Below are 23,704 nucleotides of genomic sequence, written 5' to 3' on the forward strand. Positions count from 1 at the left end.
GTTTGCCAGTACATTTTTTATGATTGAGAGAAATCATTTTGTTAGAATTTTACCTGATCCAAGCTGATTACTTCTATTTTTATTTGCAATCTATATGATATAAACTTGAATTCTTCTGTTTTGTCTTGCTTAAAAAAATTCTTTTATGTATAAATTTTATGTGTGTGTGTGTGTGTGTAGCCCAATCTGACCTACAATCACTAAGATAGTCCAAACTGATGATTCTCCTGCCGCAGCCTCTCTCTCATGCTGGGATTCTAGGCATGTACCGTCTCACCCTGTTAGAGTTTTATTCTAAGTGTGTTCTTGTGATTGATAGATTTCAGAGTTGGAGCCACTAAGTTATACCAGGTGCTTTAGAAAAATGCCTTTTAAATAGTGGATTTGCAATCATCAAATCGTAAAGCTTAAGAAATAGAAAGAAAGGATTAGATTGATTAGTCATTTTGAAAAACAAAGAAATGCCTACTTGAGAGTCTCAAACTGCACTTAAACTCCCTCAAATATGTATTATAAAAACTATATTGCATATGGTGTATTAGCTTCTTGTTACTCTGATAAAACACCCGCTAAAAGCAACTGGAGGTGGTTTCATTAGCTCACAGTATCCAGTTTATCATTCCTCAAGCAGGAGCTTGAGGCAGCTGGTCACACTGTGTTAGCAGTCAGGAGGCAGAGAGAGATGAATGTGGCTGCTCAGTTTATTTCTCCTTTTCATTCAATTCAAGATCCTGGTTCATAAGATGATGCTGCCCAGTTAAAGTGGGTCTTTTCACTTCAGTTACCCTAATTCTAGATAAACCCTGATAGGCCTTCTCTCTCTCTCTCTTACTCTCTCTCTAGGTGATTCTAGATGTGTCAAATTGATGTCCGAGATTAACCATCACAATGGGACTGCAGTGGGCTTGAGGCTGTAGTTGTAGTCTTTAGATAATATTTTTCTTGAAGCTTCCTTTTGTTTTCACACTTATGACACAGTGATATTGTGTAAAAAGATTCCACCCAACAAAAAAGTGTGTTCCAGTGTGACCTCATTGTGTAGCCTGGGCTGACCTTGAGTTTTCTGCTCTAGCTTCTCCTGTGCTGCAACTATAGATATGCACCACTGCATCTGGTTGTAAGCTTGCTTATATTACATATATATTTATTACTTATATATTTGATCATTTATAAGCTACTGTATGGATACATTTTCAAAATGTGTCCATGATTTTTTAAAGGTTTTAAAGATTTGTTCAATTTAAACCCCATTGGATTTTTTTAAGAGACTAGTTACCATATTTCAGATGTGCTTAAAACTATCTTGTGAATAGGAAAAATAGATAAAACAGATGAGGAGAAAACAGTGCACAGAACTGAGATCGGAATCATTGTGATAGTTATAATATGGCAAGAATTCACTAGTTTTCAAATTGACAACCCTGAAAAGTTTTTATCATTTTAGAAAACATTTACTAGGGAGTGGGCAAGCAAGTGTGCCACATGAATCTGTGGAGGTCAGAGGTTACTTCTCTCTGCTGGTTTGAAGGGTCAGACTCAGCTTGCCAGGCCTGCGTAGCAAGCGCTTTTACCTGCTGAGCCGTCTTTGTAGCTCACCTTCTGAGAAATTTGGTAGAGGGTTTTTTTATTTTATTTTTTTTAATAAAGAAGGGAAAGTCATTTTTCTTACATGATTAGAGGGGGTTATGGCTTAGGGTCTCAGATTTCTGAGGGAAGTTGGATTTAATTTCTCACAGAGGCCAGGGAAAGAGTGGCCTGTGGAGAAAGGTGTAATGAGTTCGGAATTAGAGGACGAGAGAATGCTGAAAACCCGGTGTCTTTGCACATTGGTAGAAGCACCTGACAGACGAGGGAGTGGGAAATGATGTGGGCAAGGAATTTTGGGCTCCAAATGTTGAGAGTTAAGCACCAATGCTGTTGAGTGTGTCCCCCCCCCCCCCCTTGGATGGCAGGGAAGCTCCTCATGTTTGTTAGGTGTGTCTGTTAGCTACTTTGGCCCCACTGAAGTAAAAATAAATAAATAAAACAGGAGAGTGAAGTCCTCCTCCTCCTCCTCCTCCTCCTCCTCCTCCTCCTCCTCCTTCTTCTTCTTCTTCTTCTTCCTCTCTCTCTCTCTCTCTCTCTCTCTCTCTCTCTCTCTCTCTCTCTCTCTCTCTCTCTCTCTCTGTGGTGGGGGACATTTATTGAGTCCAAGGTAGAGAATATATGAAGATTACCCTAAAGATCTAACATTGGAGGCCTGGAGATGTAACTCAGTTGATAGAATGCTTGCCTATCATGCATGAAGCCATAGATTTAATCCTTAGGATTTCATGAACAAACAGGAGGCGGGAAGATATGGTGGAGGCTAGCCTGAGAATACATGAGGCCCTGACTTAAGGGAAAAAAAAAATAAAATCTGACATTAGATTTTAATGTTTTTAACTCTTATTCTAGTGTCATTAATTTTGGCAAAGTGTGTAATTTCTCTTTTAGTCCCACTTCAGGTCAGAAGGAATTAGATGTTTTGATTGTGTTTTGCCTTGAGTCTGTGAAGGTGGGGGTAGACGGATGAATGTAGGGTGTGGGTAAGTACACCTAGAGGTGAGGAGGTAAGCTAATTGCCATCACAGCAGCAATAAAGACTAAATGAGTGCCTCTAATTTCTCCTAAGGTATTTTGGGAGAAAATGCCAGGAGAATTAGTGTAATTGAAAAAGATAATTTTCTTGGTGATTGAATTTGAGACACTCTGTAACCTGGGTGAAAAAAGATGATCTACATTTCACAAGTGAACTCTTAGGATTCCCCTTCTTCCATCAGACAAATTAGAAAAGTAATTACTGTGCCTGTATCTACCTATTTACAGTATAAACTGAGCTAGTGATAAAAAGGGGCGTTTGCTGGCCCGATCAGATTCAGCTCTTCTTCACTATATTCTTTTTGGATCTGTCATCATCTCATCCAGTTGGTTGTCTTACTTCCATTGTGTCTCAACTATAGTCCTAGATGGTTTTGTGATGTTTTTAATTTTTCTAAAAGGGTTTGTATTTTTATTTTTTACTTATGTATCTATGTGTATGCCTGTGTGAGTTTATGTGCATCACATGCATGCAGGTGCCTGTAGAGGTCAGAAGAGGGCATTGGATCCTGCTGTGGAATGTGACTTTAACTGTGTGAAGGCGCGTTACACTTGTTTATGCTGCATTTGTTTAACGATGTAAGGATGTGTGATTAAGTATGTAAAGATGTGTTGCATCTGTTTTACCTTGCCTGTCATAGACCTGATTGGTCTAATTAAGAGCCGAACAACCAATAGCTAGGTAGAAGAGGGATAGGCGAGACTGGCAGGCCGAGAGAATAAATAGCAGAAGTCCAGTCTCTAGAAAGAAAAAGGCAATTACGAGGGACACATCCAGGGCAAGAAGCCTGGCGGGTGCCAGGCAGCCAGACATAGGGAAGCAGTGAAGTAAGATATACAGAAGTAAGGAAGTAGTAAGCCCTGAGGTAAGGTGTAGATAAAGAGAAACAGGTTAATTTAAGTTAAAAGAATTAACCAGAAAAGAACTAAGTTAAGGATGAGCATTCAAAGCTGTGTCATGATTTGGGGTCTGGTTGGTGGCCCATAAGAAAAAGACCTGGTCCAGGGTCCCCTGGAACTGGTGTCACAGCCAGTTGTGAGTTGCCATGTGGGGCTGGGAATTGAACTCAGGCCCTCTCTAAGAGCAGTAAGCTCTATTAACCACTGAGCCATCTCCAGCTCTGAATGTTATTAATCTGGAAATGTGATTTTCACTGTTACTTCTTACTTAAAAACCCACAATAGCATTCTGCTGTCTGAGTTTCAGAGAACCTCTGGAATGGTCTCTAAAAAGTGAGAGAGGTAGAGGCTTGAAATGGGCTTTGTAATTGAGTCTGACTTTTTGGGCAGGAGAGATGGCTCAGGATGTACAGATACTTGACACCTAGCCTCACTACCTGAGTTGATCCTTGGGGCCCACATAGTGGAAGGAGACAACTGACTCCTGCAAGTCACCTTCTGATGTCCACATGTGCACCCTCATACATAAAATAAAATCTTATAAAAATTTAAAAAATGAATTTTAAGAATTCAGAAACTTTTATTACATTTAAGATAGACTATGATTTAAGCCCTGGTATGTTTCTAATTTGACAGGTTTTCTAAACTGGGCATAGTGGCACTTGCCTTTAACCCCAGCACTTGGGAGACACAGGATCTCTGTGAGTTCGAGGCCAGCCTGGTCTACATAGTGAGTTCCAGGATAGCTAGAGCTATGTAGAGAGACACAGTCTTCAAACAAAATAAACAAAACACCCATTCTACTGTCTTCCAAATCTGGCTGGTCTTCCTTAATTTACCTTAAATAAATACATAACTCTTCCTGCTTGAGACTTTGTCAACACCATGCTTTACTGTAGGGTATAGCACATTATTATTTTTTTTTTTAAATATTGAATTAATGAGACAGTGTTGAAATTAGGTAAGCTTCTGTTGCTGCTGTTCTTTCCAGCATTGAAAAGAAAATGATCTTTGTGTGTTTAAGTGAAGGTATTGGTTCTATCTTATGGAGTGGGCTAACGTCCATTTAGAAAGTGGGCGGTTACTTCTTTGACATTAGTGCTGCCATTGAACCATTGGGCCTGTCTTACCAAGTTGGTTGTGTATTGTAGGTCGCATTCATAGCTGGATAAGAGTGATGACTATCTTTGCCTCTGTAGCATGTTTAGTAATTTACACACTGTAAATGCTACCTAGTAAGGATGAAACTTCCAGGTTGGTACTTGCTTGATATTTCTATGTTTTGTGACTCAAGTATATGGTGTTTTCAGCAGTGGGGTCTTACCATTAAGTTCTAGAGCATAACAAGAGTAATGGCAATAGCCTGTACCATTTTGGGATTATCTATGGGACCTCACTGGTCAACAACTCAGAGAAGTAACCCATTCTTGGCATTGAACTTTTTATTTCTTAGCCTATGGTGTCTAGTAGGGGCATTGTCATTCTGTTTGAATGGAATTTAACTCCACTTAAACGTTCAAATATGTGTATATTTTTAGGAAGCTTTGCAGTAATAGACTTTCATATTGCTTTTTTAAAAGGCCTTTAGAGGGACTGGAGAGGTGGCTCAGTGATTAAGTATGCTTATTGCTCTTACAGAGAATACAAGTTTGGTTGCCAGCATGCACATCAAGTGACTCATAATTACCTGTAATTCAGTTCCATGGGATCTGAAACCCTTCGTCCTCTACAGCCACCTGCCTGCATATAATGCACATAAACTCACATAGACAGACATACACATTAATTTAAAAATTTTATTAAAAAGGCAACATTTTTATCTTAAGGCTCTCTGAAATTCCCTACAGGGATGTCTGAAAGATGACTTCTCTCCTGGGAAGTAAATAGTTTAAGTATGGTGTTATATTACCATTTTTATTATTATTGGATTGATGTAGTAGCATACACATTGATCCCGGCACTCCGGAGGTAGAGACAAGTGAGTTCTGGGCCAGCCTGGCCTATATAGTGAGCAGCAGTACAGCCAGGGCTACATAGAGAGACCCTGTCTCAAAAAATGAAACAGAACAAAACAAAATTCTTTGTTTGTTTTGTTTTTGAGGCAGGGCTTCTCTTTGTAATAGCCCTGGCTGCCCTGGATTTTGCTTTATAGACCTGGCTGGCCTTGAACTCAAAAGAATCTGCTCCCTCCACCACCACCTAGCCAAAATTCTTATTATTTAAGCTACATATTTATTTGTGTTTCAGCTTCACACTTGTTCCTGTATGGCTTTTTAAATGATTCTGTTATTTCTTTAGTAATGTTCTACCTTCATTTTAATGTGATACATATTCGATGGATAACTTTCAAAGTAACTTATGAATTATTGAACATTTGATTATTAAATTTATAAGGATAACTTAAATTCTGATTTCACATACTCAGTAAATTCTTATGATTAGAAAATTCTCTTGTGTTCTATTATATAATTAACATACCAGGTAAAACTAATTAAAAGTATTTGAGGCCCCTAGCAAAATCTGTAATTAGACATGCTGTTTATAATTAATTGTCTCTTCTCATTATTACCTTTTCCTTCTTCTTTGAATTAATCACTTATGTTCTTTATTAATGATTCTTGTCTTTTTGACCAAGACAATGATGAGAATTCTATGATCACACTGGATGGTTATAGGAACTTAATATTTAAACTTTTCTTAAAAACATAAAACAATTAGAGTTATGTACTCTTATTGTGAAGCAGCATGTTGAATACTTTTACCCTTGTTATCAAATTAAGAACTTATTTTACCAGAAGCTAAAGGCAGCATAGAAAACAGGTGGATATGAGCATTTTTTCTTATGTAGCTTTTAAGGATCTGGATTTTTCTTGCAAATTTGGCTAGTGTCTGTCTAATTTTGACAGGATTCTAATGGTCCTTGAGTCATTGGTAGGCCTGATAATGTCCTCATTTATTTTGTCAAAGAACTAAAAATCTTCTGTAGTAGATTTTGTAAGAGGCAGTGCACTTCATGTTGGATATAAATAACAAGTGTAATTTAGAGTAATTATCAGTCAAAACAACAGAGGCACCACCCAGCCAAGATGACCCTAGCACTGGATCATGGTCTTGAGGAAGTCTTCCATCCTTTATTCTGTGTTAAGCTTGCCTGCTTGGTTGCTGGATTGTTGTTGTGGTGGTGGTGATGGTGCTTTTAATAGGTACCTTAGAGCTGGTGGGGTGTGAAGCAGTGCCAGGACCAGGCTACATTACAAAGTAGCGAGGTCCTTGGGTCCACCACTTCATGATGTGCTGTAGTGTACTGTCTTATTGTTAGCTTTGTCAGGAGGTGTTCAGATACTCTCTGCAGAGAGCTTGCCTTCTGTGTCAAAGACAATTGCAACTAGTTTGTGGAATACTTCATGAAGGTTTGTAAAACGTACACAGAAAAGATTGAAATATTGTTGTTTGTATTAAAATGAGTAAAAGTTGATCATTTTATATGAAATAAGCCAGTTTCAGAAAAACATTTTCCTCTTGTGAAGTCTCTAGCTTTTTATTTTATTTTATTGTCTATAAACATGAAAGTAGAAAGGAGACTATTTTGGAAGATGAAGTGAACAAGGGGAGAGTGCAGGCAGAACAAACAAAAGCAAGGAGGGATGTGTACATGATCATACATGTATGAAAATGTTACAGAGAAGCCTCTATCTGTATCTTCTTTCTTTCTTTCTTTCTATCTATCTATCTATCTATCTATCTATCTATCTATCTATCTATCTATCTATCTATCTCTTTATCGATCCATCTACATAGGGTCTCACTGTTTATCTCTTGTCTGTTCTGGAACTTGCCATTGAGACTAGGTTAGTCTCAAGCTCAAGGAGATCTACCTGCCTTTGCCTCCAAAGTGCTGGGATTAATCTCATGATTTTTGAAAACATTAATGATATTGATAAACAAAGGTTAGATAGCTACAAGAAAGTATATTGGGCAAGAATTTTGAGCATTTTGGGGTGGAGCAGCGACCAGTGTGACTTCTGTTACAAGTAAAACTTTGCCAAATATTTTTGAGGAGATTCTAAATGAATTGAGGTTGAGATAGAAAAGCAAAGGCCTGAGAACATAAGAAAATGTAGAGTAAATTCAGAGACAGCGGAGAAAAGGTTGTTTTAGTTACTGTTGTGCTTTTTAAAATAATTTTTATTTGTATTTTATGTATATTGGTATTTTGACTGCATGTATGTCTGTCCCCTGGAACAGGAGTTACAGATGATTGTGAGCTGCCATGTGTGTGCTGGGATTTAAACCTGTGTCCTCTGGAAGAACAACCAGCACTCCCAACCCCTGAACCATCTCTCTGGCCCCATGAGTCATATTTCTATACTGTTGTGTTTTGAAAATACACTGTGAACAAGGCAACCTTTTTTTCCCCCCTGAGACAGGGTTTCTCTATGTAGCCCTGTGTATCCTGGAACTCACTCTGTAGACCAGGCTGGTCTTGAACTCAGATTACTTGCCTCTGCCTCCTGGGTGCTGGGATTAATGCCATGTACCAGCACTGCACAGCAAACAAAGCAATTTATGAAAGGAAGCGTTTAATTGGGAACTTGCTACAATTTCAGTAGGTAGTTTTTGATCACCATGGGTGGGACGCATGGTGGCAGGCAGGCAGGCATAGTGCTGGAGCAGTAGCTGAGCACTTGCATCCTGTCTACCAGCATGAGACAGAAGGAGCGAGATTGGGAACAGTGTGGGCTTTTGAAGCCTTGAAGCCCTCTCCAGTGACACTCCTCCTCCAACAAGGTTTTTTAATCCTTCCTAAACAGTCCACCAACTGAGAACCAAACATTCAAAATATATTTATATGAGCCTATGGGGGCCATTCTCATCCAGACTACCACAAAGGTCAAAATACTTTTTTGGAGACTTGCTTTTTAAGTTGGATAAATAACACCATATTTGTACTTTTGAAATTGCTTCCTTTGGTTAGAGAACTACTGGAGTGTTTGATATGGAAGTTTCTTCAACTGTGTCCAAGTTCACTTAGACATAGGAAAAGGAGGCACTGTAGGAATTTGTTTAGTGTTCAGGGCTGGACTAAACATTGATAGAACAAGAGTGTAATTAAAATCTCTCTGGTTCACCAAGAGGCTTCTAATGAGCAAACAGATTGAGGATGCTAGTTTTTTTTAATGACATCAAATTGTTGCCTGTGAGGCTTTTTGGCTGACATGAAACTAATTTTGCTTAATGGCTATGGAGGCCTACAAATTCAAATGTGCAGAAAATGCAGTAAATAACTAGCCTGTCAGATCCCGGTTGCCTGTCATCTTTTCTGTGAATAGCAGCTTTTGTTTCCAGATTGTCAGAAGCAATTATGTGGACCCCTTCAAGATTGTATTTGTATATACTGTGTAATTTAATTCAAAGCCATCTAAATATAGTAGATCAGCAACAGCAAAACACTGCATCATTTTATGCATGGAATTGGGGAACACATCTCTGCACATTTCTTATTCCAGAGAACTCTTGAAGTATGTCAAACATTTGTTGTGTAGGTTCTTGTTTTATTGCGAGAATTGACGCACATCCTTGAAATACAGTAGAGTCATGGAAAATAGAGAAAATGTTTTCTCTATGATTGTGCAAGCTAGTTTTATGTCAACTTGACACAAACTAGTGTCACTAGAGAGGAGATAGCCTCAACTGAAAAATGGCCTACAAAAGATCAGCTGTAGGCAAGCCTATAGGGTATTTTCTTTAACTTAGTGATTAATGTAATAGATCCAGCCTATTGTAGATGGTGCCACCTCTGGGTTTGTGGTCCTGGATCCTATAAGAAAGTAGGTTGAGCAAACCATGAGGTGCAGGCCAGTAAGCAGTACTCCTCCATGGCCTCTGCATCAGCTCCTGCCTCCAGATTCTTGCCTTATTTGTGTTTCTGTCCTGACTTCCTTCATTGTTGAACAGTGATGTGGAAGCTTAAGCTAAATAAACCCTTTCCTCCTTAAGGTCATGGCGTTTCATCACTGCTGTGATAACCATAATTAAGACATTGACTATTCAGCTTACTGAGCCATCTGAAAGCATTTTTTCTTTGCTAGGATTGTGTGGAATACAAAGGTGAGCAAGTGATACTTTTTTCTTCTTTTGTTTTATTTCGAGGGTCTTTTTATTCTGGTTCTGGCTGTCCTGGAGCTCACTGTGTAGATTGTGAACTCATAGAGATCCACCCTTCACTGACTGAGTGCTGCCCAGCTGCAAGTATATTTTTCTCGGCATCTAGTTAGGAATTTTCTTTTGAAATTATGTAGTAAATATGGTTATTTTGGTGTATGTTTATACCTAGTGTTAAAGATGACAGTAAAGATTTGAGTTGCTAATAGTTTGTTTCAAAAGTGATTTTGAATAGGAGTGCCTTTAGGTTTTCTGATGGCTTCCTTTTTGCTCATCAGTGTTACTGTTTATTTCCTAATACTCTAATTAGTAAAGACTATTTCCAATGAAATGTTTATCATATTCTAATATTATTGATCAATATTTAGATAGCATTGGATTAGCGTAGATTGAATGGAATATCAGTTGTTACTATTTGTAGGATGAATTTACTCAGTACAAAGGAACCAAAGCAATCAGCATGTGAAAAGTCTTAGTTCTTTTAATGTGCTTCATGTCATGAAAATAATAGTTTAACCTTAAATGCACAGGGTTTGTTCGAGTTTGCAGGTGCATTCCATTTTTATGTTAATAAAAGCTCTCAGAACTTAAGCGGAAGCAGTTCGACTACTTTGAGTACTCATAATTAGCATATTAAATCTAAGGGTTTTGATAACTTAAAAAAGTATTTAGTTTGGATCCTTGCCAGCTGCCATGGCTAAAATGTCTGCAGGTATGTCTGTAGGTTCAAATGCTGTCACTGGTGGTAATTGGCAGACACAAAAGCAAGTCGATAAGGTGGCTGATACCATAAGAGCCAGTATGGAGGAGGTGTTGGAAAGCTACCAGAGCTTTCATTTAGATGATCAAGCAAATGCACTCACTTCAGGCTGGTTCTTGTCATTTTGAAATAAGTGCTGCCAAATTGGAGAAATCGTATTGGTGAAAGAACTGCAGGATGGGGCGCTAGATAGGGATCAGGATCCTGGTGATCATCACAGTTGGCGCCATCATCACCATCATATCATTATCATCATCGTTGTGTGGTGTGTCTCCTGTCTTCAAGACTTTCAATATAGAACCTGCTATGTTATCAAGCGTACTGTCTTAGTTAGGGCTTCTGTTGCTGTGCAGACACCATGACCACAGCAACTCTTATAAAGGAGAGGCTTACAGTTCAGAGGCTTTAGTCATCCATTCTTATGGCAGGAAGGATGGTGGCACAGAAGCAGATGTGGTGCTGGAGAGGTAGCTGATGTTCCACATCCAAATCACAGGCAGCAGGAAGAAAGAGCAACACTAGCCCACCCCCAGTGACACACCATTTTCAAAAAGACCACACCTTCCAAAAACCCAAAACAAAAACCCCACACCCCTTAAGATAATACCACTCCCTATAAGCCTATGGGGCCCATTTTCATTCAAATCACCACACTTACCTCCTGTTACTTTCAAATGGTTGCTTGTGTTAGTTTCCATACAGGTCAATGTCTAGGAAATGTGCCTTTGTTTTTAACATACAGTCGAAACTGGAGGTGTGTGCCGGGCGGTGGTGGCGCACACCTTTAATCCCAGCACTTGGGAGGCAGAGGCAGGCAGATCTCTGTGAGTTCGAGACCAGCCTGGTCTACAAGAGCTAGTTCCAGGACAGGCTCCAAAACCACAGAGAAACCCTGTCTCGAAAAACCAAAAAAAAAAAAAAAAAAGAAACTGGAGGTGTGGCCAGCCCCTCCCATATTTTACACAGTGCCTTTACAGGTTTATATGGATTGACTGGACAAGAGGATTTCTGATGCTCCATTCTGACTTTAGAGAGACCTCATTGAAAAGTCAGAGGTTATTCAATTGGGTCTGCTTTTCTATGTTACTTGATCTTTTTCCCTTGCAACTTTTACTATCGTTCTTTGTTCTCTATGTATGGTGTTTTATTATTTGTCATGGGCAATTTCTTTTTCTTTCTTTCTCTCTTCTCTCTCTCTCTCTCTCTCTCTCTCTCTCTCTCTCTCTCTCTCTCTATTTTTTAATTTTATTTTTTTAAAGACAGGGTTTCTCTATGTAACCCCCGCTGTTCTGAAACTTGCTCTGTAGACCAGGCTGGCCTTGATGTCAGATATCCACCTGCCTCTGCCTCTCCTGGGATTAAAGGTGTTCATCACCTCTGTCCAGCTAGGGAATTTCTTTTCTGGCCCTATTTGGTGTTCTGTATACTTTATATAGTTTAATAGGTACCTGCCTCTTTAGGTTGAGTAAAATTTCTTCTGTGATTTTGTTAAAAATATTTTCTGTGCCTTTGACTTGTTTTTTTTTCCTCCTTCCTCTATTTTTATTATTTATAGATTTGGTCTTTTAATAGTATACCAAATTTCCTAGATTTTTGTACCTGATTTTTTTAGATTTTTGTTTTGTTTTGTTTAAGACAGGGTTTTTCTGTGTCATTCTGGCTGTCCTGAACTTTCTAGTTCAAGCTGGCCATGAATTTGTACACCAACCTACCTTTGTTTCCCAAGTGCTGGGATTAAAGGCGTGCACCACCACCACCACCACCAGGCTTGTTTTTAGTTTTAACATATTTTGACTAAGGTATCCATTTCTTCTACCTTGTTTTCAATGCTTGAGATCCTCTCTTCCATGTCTAGTACTTTGTTGGTGAGGTTTACATCTGAGGTTTTTTGTTTGGCTTTAAATGTTCCAGCTTTATTTCAGTTTGTGTTTTCCTTAGAGATTCAATTTCTACTTTCATGTCTTCAACTTTTTCATTATTTTATTTCATTTTTTGTGTTCTCACAGACTTCAGTAAGGGATTTATCCATATCCTCTTGAAGGTCCTTGATCATACCCATGATTGGTGTTTGTCTTGTGTTTCAGTCATATTGCGCCACGGGGCTGCTAAGGGTATCTGTAGAAGCATATCGTCTTGACTTCATGTTTGTGTTTTTTGCTAGTGTCTAGGCATTTAGAGTCATGATGATTAAGGTGCTTATAGGTGCTGATACCCAGTTTTGCCTTTGTTGGGTGGGTGTTTCTTTCCTTGGTTTCTATTGTTCTTTCTTGGTCTTAGGAAAGTGTGGAGACTGTGGGTTCCCTGCTCTGTGGGTTCAGTAGCACTAGAATGCCCCAAAATTTGTGTTTGTGTGCAAAGCATGAACAGTCAGAATGTCATAGAATCTGATTCTGGTTCTTTTTTCTCTTCTCCTATATCAGTGAAACGATAGAATCATTGAGTATGTTCCGTGTAGTATGTCCCGCTGTGGGAAGGCAACTTCAGCCCAGGGCTTCCTTCATGGTCTGACTCTGTAATCTTGATGCTCTCTCCTTGGTATTCAGACCTATGTGACTTATCTGTTCCTGTATTAACCCAGGAATACCTTGCTTGTGTGCATATTAGTTGGGAACTTGCCCACTATGATGACCTGGATAAGGTGTTTACTTACATGAAAAAGTTTCTATGTATGGGTGTTTTGCCTGCTTGTGTGTTTGCAGCACATACATGCAGTACCTATACAGGTCAGAAGAAGGTGTGTTGTAGAATATTATTTAAGGTGTCTTACATTTTGTTTATGTTCTGGAATATTCATTTAACAATGTAAAGGTGTTGCTTTTGTTTATGCTGCATTTGTTTAACTCTGTGAAGCTACGATTCTTTCTTGTTTAAAACACCTGATAATCTGATAATAACCAAGCAGGAGAAAGGATAGCTTAGGCTGGCAGGCAGAGAGCATAACTAGAAGGAGGAACAGAGAGCAGGGGAAATGCAAGAGAACAAGGAGAGGAGGACTTCAGGGGCCGGCCACCCAGCAACCTAGCCACCCACGAAGAAAGAGTGAAAGTAAGATCCACAGAAGAAAAGGAAAAAGCCCAGAGACAAAAGGTAGTCAGGATAATTTAAGTTAAGAAAAGCTGGCAAGAAGTAAGCCAAGGTAAAGCCGGGAATTCATAAGTAAGAATAAGCCTCCATGTGTGATTTATTTGGGAGCTGGGTGGTGGGCCCCCAAAATATCAAAAAACAAAGATTAAGAGCAAAGAACGAAATACAGCTAACAACAAGGGTGTCAGATTCCCCTGGGATTAGAGTTACTGTTATGTGATTACTGGGAATTGACCCTAGGTCCTGAAAGAGCAGCCAGTGCTCTTAACCACCATGTCATCTCTCTACCTCCTGTTTTATCTCTTTATGAAATATTTAGTTCAGAAGCCAGCAAACTCTTTTGGTAAAGGATCAGATATACTGTTTGAAGCTTTGTGGGCACAGAATTGTCTGTATTGCATATTTTTCTTTTGTCTTTAATGTCTTTTAGCTATGTGTATGTATGTATGCCATGTATGTGCCTGGTGCCCACAGAGACTAGGAAAGAGCATCATGCCCTGAAACTGGAGTTAAGATGGTTGGGAGCTGTTGTGGGCGTTCTGAGAATCAAGTTTTGACCCTCTGGAAGTAGCAAGTGCTCATAACTGTTGAGCCATCTCTCTAGTCCCTCTTTTGCAGATTCTTACTTGTTAACGTTTTAAAAAGTCATAATCATTCTCTCGAGATTCTGACAAAAACAGGCCATGGGATGGATTTGGACTCCAAGCTGTAGTTTGATTTCTGACTTAGTTATTTGTGGTCTTTATTAATGAAATTAACTGCTACAGAATTTAGAGACCAAGTTTGTTTTTCCTGTATTCACACAATTTTTCTTATTAGACACTAAGCAATTTTGATGGATAATTTTAATAATTAATATCTTAATCACTTGAGCTTCTCGTATTGTTAGGGTCTAGCTCTTTATTGGTATAAGTGAGTTCTAATATAAATCTTAACTTGAAGTTTTATTTTTGCACATACCCACATTATTCTCTCACTTGAACACTTCCTTTTCCCAACAAACCCTCTTAATTCCATCTTTTTTTTTTTTTTATAAATGTGTGACTCATGTGTTTAATTGGAGTTGCTTACATGAGCATGGGTGGATACGGCTATTTATTTTAGTAAGGTCAGCTTAACAGTGTCTGTACCACTGAGGAAATGACTTCCCCTCCTTCAGCAACCATTACATGCCTGTAGCTTTTTAGGGAGGGAGGGAGCTTCCTAAGCTTTCCAGGCATGGTGGCATATTCTCCAAGTCCTATGTTGTGAAGGTCTTGTGCAGTTAACCATAACGTGTGAGTTCATAAGCTCAATAACTGTGCCATGTCCAGAAGATAGAGTTGCTTGGCACTATCCCCTCCTCCATCCCTTCTGTTCTTTCTGCCTCCACATCTATGATGTTCTCTAAGCCTATAAATGTCCTATTTAGGGCTGACCATTCAATAGTAGCTTATTCTCATCACTTTGAGTCTTTGTATTCTCCACTGCCCAGTGCAGAAAGAAGTTTTTCTGACCAATGCTAAACTCAGCACTAACCTGTGTGTGCAAACATTAAGTATTTAGAGGGCAGCTTGGCAAATGTTACTTAGCCGAACATTTGTAGTTGGTTCCTCCTAGGACCTAGGACCTCCCCAGCTATGGACTTTTGTCCAGGTTTACAGTGTCAGATATGGTTTTTTTTTTTTTTCCCACAGAGAAAGTTGGTTAACAGTCATACCTGCTGTAGCAGTGAGTACATGCTGCCTGACAGACAGGTTGGTGTTGTAGCACACAGGGTTTCCAGCTGGGTAAGACTTGCTGACTTCCCTCCCCCAGCAGCTCACCAGCACTCTGAAAGCTAGCCAGCAGGGAGGAGGTGTCCAGCTCCATTCTAGATTGATTTCTCTGTTTTGCAATGGCAGTGCGTGGTGTCTTGGTTCTTGATCAGCAGGGCTTTCCCATTTATTTCTGGTGGGCAACCAAGAGCAATGCTAATTTTCGGGACCCTTTAGGGCCTCCCTGACCAACAATTCAGGAAGGTTCCCATACCCAGCACTGGGATTTCTGTCTAATAAACTGTAGCTTCTGGGAGCAACATTATTTGTCCACGTGGGATACTTCCATTTTCTTTTCAATTACATTTTTAAGTTAGCTTATGAAGTGGTAGGTCTCTATAGGATTTTTCAAAAAATACATCCTCAATATTGGTTAACTCTTCCCCTTACCCATTCCTTTCTTCATTTCCCACTCTACTCCTGCTTATTCAAAAGATATTACTGGAATAATAATAATAATAAGTTACTAGATAAAGGACTTGAGTTTTGAGTGTGTGTTGTCTCTGTATATATGGTAATTGTGTGTGAGTATGCAGGTGTGTGTCCACATGCATGTAGAGGCCAGAGCAAGACATCAGGTGTTCTCCCCTATTGCTGTTGGCCTTATTACCTCGAGACATTGAGCTCTCTGAATTTGCCTGTTTCTGCTCCTAAATCCCAGGGTCACGGGTACATGAGGCATGCCAGCCTTTTTATATGACTGCTGGGTTTCTAACTCAGGACCTCATGCCTACAGAGCAAGTGCTTTTACCCACTGAGCCATTTTTCTAGTCCCAGGACTTGGACTTTTTTAAGGCTCTTGTTGACTATTAAAACATTGCTTTCCAGAAAGGTTTTTACTAGTTTACATAATGAAAAACCATATACAAAGATAGTCATTATATATATTATTCTAATATATATTGTGGTCTAATACATTATATAATCTAGAACAGCCTAGATTATGCTATAGTAACAAATAATCCCCCAAAACTTTGTGACTTATTACAACAAAGTATTTTTGTGTGTGTTTTGTTTGTGTATGTATTTTGTTGTTGTTGTTGAACCTACCATTTTGAGTCATTTAGGTGGCCATCATCTCCACAACCTTCATCTATCCCATTAGTTACTTCTGTAATCTCTGTGCTGGTCTTCCAGTTGTGTGGTGGCCTAAAGTTTATACCTAGAAATGTTCCAGTCTATATCCATTTAGTAGTAAGATAGATATGCCAAACTTGAAAGAAGGCCATGAAGTGCAGTCTTAGCATGAATTAAATTTTTTTCTATTATTTATTTATGGTAGGGAGCCCAAACATGCCACTGTGGATGTGTCAGTCAGAGAACAACTTGTGGGACTCAGCTCTCTCCTTCAGGTCATCAGGCTTGGCAGCATGTACCTTTATCCATCAAGTCATTTTGCCTTTGACAAATGGCCAAAATTTTAAAAACAACTATAATTCATCAACAAAAGATGATAGCTATGTTAATTCGATTTTTTGCCAATATAATGAATTTTGTTTTGTATTTAGAAGACTTTTTAAAATTTAAGTTTCTGTTTGATTTATCTTTTATAAATATGTTCTCTTGGCTTGCTTTTACACTTTCTAGTTTTCAAAATATGTTTTTGTGGAGATAGTAGTCATTGATAGTACTAGTACAGAAGCCAATTTTCCCCTCTCCTCTCCTCTCCCTTCCCCTCCCCTCCCCTCCCCTCCCCTCCCCCTCCCCTCCCCTTTCTTTCCCTACCCCTCTCGTGTGTGTGTGTGTGTGTGTGTGTGTGTGTGTGCCTGTGTGTGTGCCTGTGTGTGTGCCTGTGTGTGTGCCTGTGTGTGTGCCTGTGTGTGTGCCCGTCTGTCCCTGGAGAAGTATGGTGGGTGCTCTTATCGGCTTTCTGCTTTATTCCCTTGAGAAAGGGTCTCCCAAAGAATTTGTAGCTCACAGCTAGCTGCCCCCTGAGTTCTGGGGAGCCATCTGTTTTTGCCCCCATCCTGGGTTTACAGCTGTGTGAGTAGTTATAAATCTCCTCTTTTATATGGATGTTAGTGATCCAAATTCTGGTTTTTGTGCTTGTGCAGTAAGTTCCATGCCTTGGTGTTTCTGTTGCTGTGATAGCTTATAAATTCATCACTGAGAGAAGCTAGGGCAGGAACCTGGAGCCAGGAACCTAGAGCCAGGAACTGGAACAGAAGCCATGGAAGAGTGACTTACTGATTAAATTTCTCATTGTTTGCTCACACCTACTCTCTTATAGCTCCCACCAGCCCAGAGTTGCACACTCATAGTGAGCTGGGCCTTCCCATATCAGTTATCAATAATGAAAAGGTACCACAGGTTTACCTACAGGCCAACCTGGTGGGCCATTTTCTCAATCTAAGTTCCCTCTTTCCAAATGACTGGATTGTGCCAGGTTGACATAAAACTAGCCAGCGCATGCTCTAACTCATTGAACTATCTCCCCAGCTCCAAGAGTTTTTAATTCTTGACTTGGTACAGGCCTCTAAAGAACAAATGAGCACAAAAGAATTAGTAAAATAATCAAGTTAAGGTTTCTCAGGGTGAAGAATTAAAGGGCCAGCTCAGATTTAGTTTTATTGACCATGTTTTTTTCTCCTCTTCATTTCAGGTGTCTGTCTAAGCCAGGACTCATGCTCTAGATGGTTCCTGATGATCTATCTTACAAACCTAAGGTGAGATATTCATGAATGCATTTGCCACTTCAAATACATTTTATTATGAGAATGTGTTGCTTCTGAAAGAGTTAAGGTGGCACTCACTGTCTTTTCCTAAGTGTTTTAATGGGAAGCAAAACTTGTTTGTAGTTCTTTATGGGCTATTTGGGAAATAAACTGGCTCCATTGCTGAGATACTTTGGAGTGTCCTCCCTCCCTCCCTCCCTCTCTCATATATTACATCCTAACTATCTATAGTCCCCCCGCCCCTTAGTCTCTTCTTCCCACCTCCCCTTTCTCCCAGATATACCCACTTCCATCTCCTCTCACTAAAGAGCAGGCCTCTCAGGGACACGGCCAAACATGACATAACAAGCTACAATAGACCATGCACATACAATCACATGAAGATGAAATGAGGCAACCCAGTCCAGAGGAAAACAGTCCTACAAGCAGGCAAAAATAGTCAGAGACAGTCCCCGCTCCTACTGAAAAGTCCCACAGAAACACCAAGATACACAGCTATAACATACATGCAGAGAGCCTAGGTCAGACTCCTATAGGCTCGCTGAACCTTTCCAGCCCCCATGAGTCCTGATCAGTTGATTCTGTGGGCTGTGTTCTCATGACTAATCCCTTTGGCTCCTACAATCCTCCTTCTCACTCCTCCACAGGACTCCCTGAGCTCTGCCTAATGCTTGGCTGTGGGACTCAGCATCTGTTCCCATCAGTTGCTGGGTGAAGTCTCTCTGCTCTCTTTGATGAGGACTCTGTTAGGTTCCGGTCCCAGAACACTCTACAGGCAGGACAAACTTTAGGATCGAAGGTGTTGTGCCTGGGTTGGTGTTCAATCCCTCCACTGCAGTGAGTTTTTAAAATTTCTTTTTCTTGAAAATGGAGTTTAAGTCTATGCTGCTGATCTGACACACTAAAAGAAAACTTTAAAAAAAAATTTTTAATTTATTTATTATGTATACAATATTCTGTCTGTGTGTATGCCTGCAGGCTAGAAGAGGGCACCAGACCTCATTACAGATGGTTGTGAGTCACCATGTGGTTGCCAGGAATTGAACTCAGGACCTTTGGAAGAGCAGGCAATGCTCTCAACCACTGAGCCATCTCTCCAGCCCTTAAAGAAAATTTTGCCATTTTAATCTAATGGTCTTTAAATTATTTTATTTATTTGTTTGTTTGTTTATTTATTTATTTATTTATTTTGAGGCAGTCTTACTATATAGCTCTAATTGGTCTGGAACTTCCTTTGTAGGCCAGCCTGGCTTAAACTCTCAGAGATCTATTCACCTGCTTCCTGCTTCTTGGGTGCTGGAATTAAAGGTGTATACCATCACACCAACTCCTGTGGTGTAACGGTTAATGCTCTGGACTCTGAATCCAGCCATCCGAGTTCATATCTTGGTGGAACCTGTTCCATGAGGAAGAGACCTGATCATTCATTCTCAACTCAGAACATGAAGCCCAATATAAACAGACTGTGCATGCATGCTTCATTGCTGGGGGCACGTTTCACCATCACACTCTACTCTGATATGTCCAAAGACATCCTCTCTTAGTTAAGTCAGATTAAAACAACTGCTATTTTGCAAGGTCAGCTGGAAGAGGTTTCTGTAACTCTACTGTCTCACACTCAGTTATCATCTATAATTCCCACTATTTGTAGCCCTATGTAATAAGGTGTATCCATTTATGTGCTAAATTGGTTTCCACACAAAGTTTCCCTTTTACAGAGTTTCTGAAGATAACATTCTACCCTGAAGCTAATACTAAAGTATTTTCTGTTTCCTTACCTGTCTTGGCTCAAGTCCTCTTCATTTCCAAATTTTCTATAAAAAAAAAAATTGGGGCGGGCTGTGGCAGTAGCTCGGTTGGTAGAGTACTTATGTAATGCTCACAAAGCTGTAGGTTGGCTCCCCAGCTTAACATTAACCTGGGATGGCAGTGCATGCTTGTAATACCAGCACCTGGGAGGAGGAGGCAGGAGGACCAGAAGTTCAAGGTCTCTCCTACCTTGAGACTGCCCTTCTTTCTTTCATGCTCAGAAAGTAAGCTAACTCTTCCACAAACAGGTCAGTGAGCCCTGGACTCAGTCAGGATGAGTCACTTCCACACAGTAATTATTTTACAAATACTGCATTATTAAGTAGCTAAAGGAACAGCTAGACTGGAAAAAGAAAACCTGGAGAACAGTCAATTGAATGGTAAAGCATTTAAATATTAAATGAGTCCCATTTTATAATACATGTCAAAAAGCCACTAAGAAAATATACATCTGCTTGATACTTATGTGAAAGAAAGAAGGGCAGTTTAAAGGGTTGACTAAGGAACTAAGGAACGTATATGAATAGTAGAGGCATTGATGATAGAAACAGTAAACTTTTTGATTATGATAGAATATGCAGCAGCTCAGTGCCCACCTATATGGTTGAAATCTATGAATAAAATAAACACAATAAAAATGATTCTGTCTACTTTGTCCTAAGCTAATATTAATTGAAATTTCAGTTTGGAAAATATATAAAGACCTTGTTTTGGGGAATTTTTTCCTATAATAAACATTTTTATATCATGAAGCTGACTTATTCTGCTAGATACAGCATGGGACTGTATCCTAGATGTGACTAGATTATGGACTGAATAAACAGTTCTTGCTGAGCAAATTTCTTTGTGTATTCAAGTCATGTGTGAGGAAGGCTTTCGGCCGCTGTTTAAGGGACCTAGGAGGAAGTGCCATGGGTTTTACTCATGATTCCAGTCTGACTGGCTGACTTTCGGTGACTTCCTTCTCTTGAGTCAATCTTACTGTGCAGACAGTTTGTGTGTACATGTGAGAGTGCTCTGTAACTGGGAGTCCAGATTCGGGGCTCCTTCTCTGCCATCGTTTTAACTCGAGACTGGCCAAGCTCTAGCTGGAGCTTCTGTTTGTAAGTAAGTACCGTTAACAGTATGTATGTTCAGTTCTTTCAGCTTAGGACTTAGAGTTATCTTTTCTTTTATCTTCTGCTAACTCTCATTTCCCTTGCTGATACACATGACTGTCACGTAGTAAGCCTAAATTCTATTAATTTTCACCGATTTTGTTTCATTTAATAATGAATCTAATGTGGTTGGTTGGTGGTATTCCTCATTTTCCTGTTGAGGAAAACTCTAGAGAGATTCCATAGCTACTGAATGGTGGAGGTGCGGTTCCAGCCAGATTTCTGAAGACAGTGCTCCTTCTTTTAAACATGTGGCTTAAGTGAAGACCTGTTGCTGTGTACCTCAGCTAAAGCAAACTTTGTAATCTCAGTTTCTCCGTTTGTCCTCAATAATGGTTAGTGTCTCTTCTGACCCACAGACCTTTGTGTTGGAATCACTCAGGTTTCTCTTTTCTGCTGAATTTTCCTGGTGGTCATTCCTTGTCTAAAATTCTGTATGAGTAGTTCATTTGTCATAGTTTTAGTTTTGTTTTGTTTTGTTTTTTTTTCCCCCAAGCGATGACTTTGAGATGGTTGTAGCACTTTGAGGTCTCACTTGCTGCTGCTCTTAAAAACATCAGAATCCATAAAACTTGAACAGTGCTGGATTTCTTTTCTGCTCTGTGAATATGGAAAGTTTATCCCAGCATTAAAGTCCTCTTCTGCCTAGCCCTGAGGGAAATAGTTTTCCCTCAGCTGCTCATTGGCTGGATCATTCTCATCATTTAGTGTCTGTTAGATTTCCTTGTCAGCTCACTAGAAATTAGTGTACTCTAACCTGGTTTGTTTCATGACTTGTGTATTGGTTCTTAGCACCTAATCACTAATTGATTGTCATTCATTTTACATTTACTTCTCATGGGCTCAAGGGACAGTGTGTTTTATTGTTCTATTCCTAGGATCTGAAATAGTGTCTACCATAATAGTGATCTAATAAATGCCTTTGACGTACCAAAGAATGCATGCATTTTCTGTTTATGTGTCAGTATCTTCTTCCTTCCTTTCATTTCTTTCATTTCTCTGTGCCTGCCCTCCCTCCCTCTCTAACTGCCTCCCTCCTTCCTTCCATCCTTCCTTACTCTCTTGGGAAGTAAAAATCTATCAATGTTTTCTTCAGTTAATGTTTATGTACCTTTGATATTTTTCCTTTGGTTTGTTGTTCTGTCCCTAGTAGGCTTATTTTGGAGGATGGGAAAACCTCACCATTCTTTTTTGTTGTTGTTCGTTTGTTTTTTCGAGACAGGGTTTCTCTTTGTAACAGTCCTGGCTGTCCTGGAACTCACTCTGTTGACCAGGCTGGCCTTGAACTTGCTGAGATCCGCCCCCAAGTGCCGGGATTAAAGGCGTGCTCCACCACTACCTGGCAACCTTACAATCCTTAAACTTGAGAAGTGACTATTTCAGTGTACCCCGCTGCTTTCTGGGTGGGTGACAGGGCCAGTACAGTCTAGTCACAAACGCAATGAACGGGTAAGAAAGCTGACTGCCAGCATCTGCTGCCATCCTGCTTGAGCTGTCCTTTCCCCCAAGGGCTTGTCACTGTCAGCTCAGCAAAGTGAAATCCTCTTCTCACAAACACCTTCTGCAGGACGGTGGGACAGAAATGACGGCGGGTTTACAAAGTAAGCTAAAATGTGTTGCCAGACAAAGCAGAACAATTTCCTGCTGCTCTAACTTGAGTCCTGAGTCAAGATAGCAACATGCATTCTCAGGAGGAATGACATTGAAACTCTTGTCACGTCCACAGGGTAGAGTTAATAGCGTATTTACCAGTACTGGTAATAACGTGACAACCGCACAGCGTAGACTTTTGATTCTTAGAGCTCCTGTTTATGTCATAGTCTTTCTGTATTTGTTTAACTTTATGAAAAAGAAAAGGAATTTTTGAAGTCTGGTTTCTTTGCAATTTTATTCTTTCAGCTGTTACTTTATTCAATGTAAATCTCTTTCCCCCTCCCCGCTGTATGTGTGTGTGTGTGCACGCACGCGCATTGCATGCATGCCACTGTGTATATACTTGTGTTCATGTGCACTCACATGGAGCCCAGATCAGGATGTTGGGTGTCATCCTCTATTGTGTTCTGCCGTATTTCCTCAAGAGAGGGTCTCACTGAGTCTGAAGCTTGCTGTTTTTTGCTGGGCTGTTGGCTAGCAAGTTCTCTAGACCCTTCTGCCTCTGCTCCCTGATGGTAAGTTTACAGGTGTGTATAGCTATGCCCTACTTTTTTTTTTAAATGAATTATTGTAAAAACCCTTTCTTAAAGGTTTATGTCATTAAATTCTGCTGAAAATATTTTGTTTCAAAAATTAAGAGGAGTTGCATGTAATATAGGGTACTAAACTTTTTAGTTGTGTGAGATGCGTGGTAAAATGCTGCCCCGGTTGCCTAATGAATGGACAAAATCACAGTCATCACAATTAATGGAGAAGTTTAAGATTTAACACCTTTCATGATGAAAACAGTTATCATCAAACTAAGAATAGAAGTGTTTCACCTAATGAAGTCCATTTATGCAGTGCTCACAGCCGGCCTTACACTGCAGCGTGAACTGTAAGCTTTTCCTCTGACATCAAGAGCAAAGCAAGGACACTGTATTAGGAATTCTAACCAAAGCAATCAGAAAAAGAAAATGAAATGTTCCAACCTGGATAGGAAGAAAAAATTTCTGTTTGTCGAGAACTTAATGTTATAGGTAGGAAATTCTAAGATTAAGCAAAAAAAATTGTTAGAACTAACAAACTCAGCTGTTTTATAACATCCAT

The 23,704-nt window shown here is 39.7% G+C and overlaps 1 protein-coding gene across 7 annotated transcripts in view; it reads left to right on the forward strand.

The window, feature by feature from the left end:
- The window catches only part of Peak1 (pseudopodium enriched atypical kinase 1), a 209,258-nt gene that overhangs the window by 24,443 nt on the left and 161,111 nt on the right, over positions 1 to 23,704 (forward strand). For 6 of the 7 annotated variants that reach the window (XM_050119451.1, XM_050119455.1, XM_050119448.1 and 3 more), the window contains exon 2: positions 17,924 to 17,987. The gene's annotated coding sequence lies outside the window, so the exon portion shown is untranslated. Of the gene's footprint in view, positions 1 to 17,923; positions 17,988 to 18,643; positions 18,834 to 23,704 lie in introns of those variants that run through there. The other variant, XM_050119449.1, reaches the window with a different exon arrangement.

The sequence above is a fragment of the Alexandromys fortis genome, unplaced genomic scaffold, assembly GCF_014885135.2.
Source record: "Alexandromys fortis isolate MF-2015 unplaced genomic scaffold, M_Fortis_MF-2015_v1.1 scaffold_167, whole genome shotgun sequence".
Taxonomy (NCBI): Eukaryota; Metazoa; Chordata; class Mammalia; order Rodentia; family Cricetidae; genus Alexandromys; species Alexandromys fortis.